This window comes from Girardinichthys multiradiatus, chromosome 6 (assembly GCF_021462225.1).
Source record: "Girardinichthys multiradiatus isolate DD_20200921_A chromosome 6, DD_fGirMul_XY1, whole genome shotgun sequence".
In the NCBI taxonomy this organism is placed as follows: domain Eukaryota; kingdom Metazoa; phylum Chordata; class Actinopteri; order Cyprinodontiformes; family Goodeidae; genus Girardinichthys; species Girardinichthys multiradiatus.
In genome coordinates this window covers 43573062-43578361 of record NC_061799.1, presented here as the reverse complement: position 1 = coordinate 43578361, position 5300 = coordinate 43573062, and the positions used below count along the sequence as shown (strand labels likewise).

Here is a 5300-nt window from a genome sequence, read left to right as displayed (position 1 = left end):
CCTCTGGGTATATAAGGAGGTGTCTGACAACCACTCGATGCCTGATGATCATATGTACTGGTTAGAAATCAAGCTAAATTCTAACCTTGTCTTGATCCTATCAGTATTTGAATGCTCTCCTGTTCTCCATGTTTTTCATAGCAAAAGGTCAGAAGAAAAGACTCACCTGATCATGCCTCGAACTTCTTGAATACTTGTTCCATCTAAAACTTAATGTCCAAGACTCTTACCTTTCAGAGCCATATTTAGATCCTCTGTAGAACCTCCTGGATCTCCCCTCAGTTTCCATGGTAAGTTCGTTCTCTTACCCAAACATCTTCTTCAGTCATGTCTCCTCCAGATTAACTTTTACTGTCCTTCCTTTAGTCAATAATTAGCCTGGTTTGATTCAGTGGATCATTTTAATGTCGCATTTAAAACTACAAAAATAATAATTTGCAAATAAAAGGTCTGCTCTGATCCTGAAGCTTCAAACAACCACCAGGCCTGAATGTAAGGTGTCAGTTCCTCTACAGACTAGAGGGAGAAGCAGACCACAGATGGAAGCACTTTCCAGCAGCTTTATCTCCTCAACCTTTGGGGTGAATGTAGCTTTTTTGTTCCTCTGGAGTCCTTACTAGTGTCTCCTACCACTGGATCTGTTTTATCTTCCGTTTTCTGTTTAGCTGCAGGAATAAAGTGGTTACAGAGACGAGGTACTTTCTGGTGATGTGGTAAATATTTTCAATGTGTTTAGGTATTATTTTCTAAATTGAAAGCTAAGAAAGCTAAGATTTAAGATTTTAATTGTTTTTAATTCTTCTTTCTCCTGACCTTTACTGTTCAATAACTAATAGTTCATTTGGTGGTTTTAACTTTTCTGCTTCCCAGTGTTATTCTCAAGGTGACAGATGAGAAGTATTGAAGAAATGCTTCCTTTAGGATTCAATTCAGTTCAGTTTTATTTATGTGGTGCCAATTCACAACACATGACGTCTGAAGGTACTTTACAAAGTCAATTCGATCAAATCATACAGATTTCAATTGAGGTTCATACATTCCAATTAATACTAACTATCAAACAGTGCATTTGGATTTAGTTTATTATTCAAATTGGTAAAAAAATTTTCTATATGAGGAAACCCAGCAGATTGCATCGAGTCAGTGACTTGTGCATTCACTGCTCCCGGATGAGCATGTAGAGATAGTGGACAGTGGCTGACGTTGACTTTGCAGAAATCTCTCAGACTGAGCATGCATGTAGCGACAGTGGAGAGGAAAAACTCCCTTTTAACAGGAAGAAACCTCCGGCAGAACCAGGCCATCTGCCACGACCGACTCCTGCTCAGAGTCTTCAAAGAAATACTTCCTTGAAGACTCTGAGCTGCTTCTTAGCTTGATGAGTTGTAGTGTTTGTTGCTGCACATTTTCTGAAAGAAGTACTGACAGTTCATACTGCTAACCTTACTTCACTGTTAGCCTTTGGCTAGCTGAACCTCTTGCTTACTGTAAAGTACGGTGGAGGATCAGTGATGATGTTGGCCTATTTTCTGGGGGGGTTCTGTGGTTCTGTGTGAGCTCACTAGAAGAATTGATGGCTTTTGTGCATATTTACCAGAGTAATTGCAGAGGATGCTAGGAGTTGACTTTCACACATTTTTGTTGACATTTGTTGCTGAAATTCCCCTAAAACCTCTCGCTGAGCATGTTGCGTAGTTATATTCAGCTCCATGTGAAGATTTTATCATTTCTCATCCACAGTGACCTACAATAGAACAAAAGTTGTTTTAAGATGTTTGGCACTTCGAAAGACCACTCCAGTCTTTCCTGGTCGCATGTCGAGTTTTTCTCGGCTGTTTCCACTTCTCTGTGCAGAGGAAATGTTGTTCTGTCAGATTTGTGTGGCTGTACAAAGAACTGAGTGATGCTGGAGAATCTTCCAGCCGACCTGAGCAAGGTGACAGTACGGCTGATTGAAGACGATGTATTAACTGACACGGGCCATAGGTCAGCAGCCACCACAGAGATGACACCAGAACATGGCCAGCTGATTCTGGCTCTTATTCCATTAAAGGACAGAAGGGAAATGTGCTCAATGAGAGTAAGGACTGGAGAACAAGGCCAGTCCTGCTTGTATACGATGAAACACATTTGTTACAAAGTAGGGGAAACAACTGTTGTGCCCATTGTAACTGGTTTAGTGGTGGTTATTATGGATGAATAGAGTGTGGTCTATCTTAAACTACAGCTCTGGGTTTTTAAATATATGACCTCTGGTGGTCATTAAAGCAGGTATCAAACATGCTTCTTTAATGTGATTCCTCTGAAAAAAAACTTCTGACATTATTAAAGATAAAATGAAGATTTCTCTTGCTAACTCATGTCCTTCTGCAGAGCAGGTTATGTTCACGTCTAGACTGAATATTTCATTGAAATGCCTCCCATGTGTTTTTATGTCTGTCATATAGAAAAAACAGGCAGAGATTTCCTTCATATATCATCGGCAGCCAGTACAGTGATACTGCAGCTGATTTTAAAGTGGCTGGTGCTCAAATAAGTAAAACAATGACAGTTCTGACTAATCTAACCACAGTACAACATTCACTCAGGGCAGAGAAGTGGACTTGGGTCATAATTTAGAATTAGGTCAGACTCAAGTCATGAATTTAATAACTTTGGACTCGACTTGATAAAAATCATAAAACTCTTTGGACTTGACTTGGACTTGTACGCCAATGACTCATGACTTTACTTGGACTTGAACCCTTTGACTTGAAAAGACTTGATATCTTACTCTACACAGAAAGTGTTTCAAGGTAAAAGAACCGGCCCAGGTGCGTGATCTAGCCTGCATTACCAGTATTTCCTCCTCCTGTTGCTACAACAAGCACATTGCATCTACCGAGGTAGTTATCTTTTTCTTTCTTCTGCTTCCTACGATGGCAGCAAAGACTGATGGTGGTGGAGAGGAGCAGGGAGAGCTATCAGGGAGTTCTGCACAAAGTTTGAAAAAGAAAAAAAACAATGCGTGCTGCATCACTCAAACAGCGGTTGGCTACTATGCAGCACAACGCTTCATCTTAATGTTCAGGCAGCTTCAGTACCACGAGGGCCACCACTGGCTGTATCAGTATAAAGTATGGGATGCCAGAGCTGCCATAAAAATAACTTGGGAGATTCATTTGTTGACTCTGGACTAAGATGAAAAGACATGATTTACTCATGACAAAACAATGACTTGGGACCACCTTTGATTAATGGACCTCTTTTCAGCTGTTAATAAAGTTAAAGGAAAGTCCTAACAAGAACTTCCTTTTTTTAAATTAACAGCTCACAGGAGTGTCAGCAGAATCAATGATATCAAGACTGGACAATATTGCAAAAACACAAACTTGCAGCTTTACTGCTGAATGTGATCATGATGTCTATACCACCTTCCCTGACTATCTTAAACCAAGACCGAGTTCATCCAACAGGAATCCAGAGTTTGATACTACACCAAATATTGCATCCAAACACTCCCTTGTGATTACAATATGAGATGAAAATGAGATGAAAACTACAATTTGACACATTGTGCTGCACTGATAAAGGCAAGTAAAAACTTAATGTTCACTTACCAATATTGTCTGCTTTGGGTGAGTAACCTTTCAGTAAGGCTGAGACGTTTAGAATATCCAAACTGAATGGCTCGTAGTCCCAGTGGCAGATGTGTTCTACAAAAGGGGAAAAAACTCCTGCCCTATTGAACATTGACTTCAATAAATTTGTGACAGCACAACAGGCCATACCAGGTTCAGGCAACAGGTTGGACAGGTCATAACAGGTACAAATCATAATAAACAAGAATTATGAGCTGAGCAGAAGGGCCAGAGGGGCAGGGGAAAGCTGGGAGATCTAAATACTAAATGAATTCAAGCCAACAGCAACACAGGCTGGTGGCAACAACAGAGGATCTGACACTGACTGAGAAAACCAAGAAGCATTTCTGCTGGCTAGCTTGATTGCTGGAAACAGGTGAGTTAATGAGCAGATGGAGAGTGCAGGAAGCTGAGACACTGAGGGAAGCTACTGTGTGGATCAGGGAAACCGACCACAAACAAAACAGGTAACAATAATGGGAAGGCAAACATAGGAATACACCGAAACTCCAACTGCTACAGATCATGACCACCAAAGCCTTCAAGGTATTCTAAGTGGTCCCAGACACAGAAACATTTTCAATCAATTCAATCAATCACAGATCATTTTATGTCCCTACTTGTGTCTAAAGAATTCTAGTTATCAAAGAACATTATCTTCTCTGTACTATAATGATATAGAATAAACATTCTCTGAAATTTCTACCCAAGATCTGCATTTTACGGTTATTTTGTAGTCAGGACAATTTAAGCCAATCAGAAAATCTTGATTGCAGTAACTAGGCAGAACTTGTCTATTCAGGGGTATCCTGTTTTCTTATTTAAATACCTTCAGCCTTAAACTGAAACCTAACCTGAACAGCAGTGTAGATTCTGATTGAAGGTTCAACCCGCTGGTCATATTTAACAGCCAGTGGGTGTTTTCTTCACCAGTCCATGGTCTTCGTGCTGGCCTAAGGATGGTTACTGTCAGTGACAGACGTGTCAGAGCTGCCACTGATATTGGAGCTTCCAGGACATCTAAAGTGCCTTCAGGGGGAGACAAACTCCTGGAGAATTATTTTTCTCTTTTGTTATGACGATTAAATCATAAAAATAAGCTTTCAAAAGAAAGTGTGGTACATGCTGCTGGTCAGTCCTGGATTTGTTCGCCATATCAGGGCTAGCAGCTGGATAGGATGAACTCGGATCACAGGCTGAGGTACAGTGTGGCTCAGGAAGTTCTGCTGCTGGAAGAAATACGTGGTCTGATGCAACTGTTTGGAAATTGAAAGGTTTTAAGACTCTGAGCTGTCTAAATAAAACTGAATCAAAGACTTTAACGCTTAAAGATGCGTAATCTGTCTGGTTGCACCGAGTTCCCAAAGGTTGTCATGATATAGTTTCCATGTTGACCTATTATTTATGACTTTCACTGCTCTGCAGTGAGAATAGAGCATCCCTATGTGACATTTGTTTAAATTAGACAGTCTGGGTTGTCTGTTTGGTATAATTGTGTCATTACTGTTTTAAAGCAACAGGGTTGTTTCTAAAGCCCAAACCTGCTGCAGATATTTAAACAGATGTTCTGCTTTGTGAAGAAGTCTCTGGTCCGGCTGGTATGCCACATTAGTCAGACCAATCGTGCACAGAAATGGCGTATCTTATGCAAAAGCAAACGTCAGAACATCACATCCAACT

At 40.5% G+C, this 5300-nt stretch overlaps 1 long non-coding RNA gene across 1 annotated transcript; it reads right to left on the bottom strand.

Annotated features, from left to right (window-relative positions):
• Nucleotides 1-466: 466 nt before the first annotated feature.
• LOC124869820 lies at nucleotides 467-4548 on the bottom strand. Its single transcript, XR_007038663.1, has 3 exons — nucleotides 4475-4548; nucleotides 1595-1744; nucleotides 467-665 (listed from the first exon to the last, which is right to left on the bottom strand). It is a non-coding gene; the product is annotated as an uncharacterized LOC124869820 (long non-coding RNA).
• Nucleotides 4549-5300: the final 752 nt, after the last annotated feature.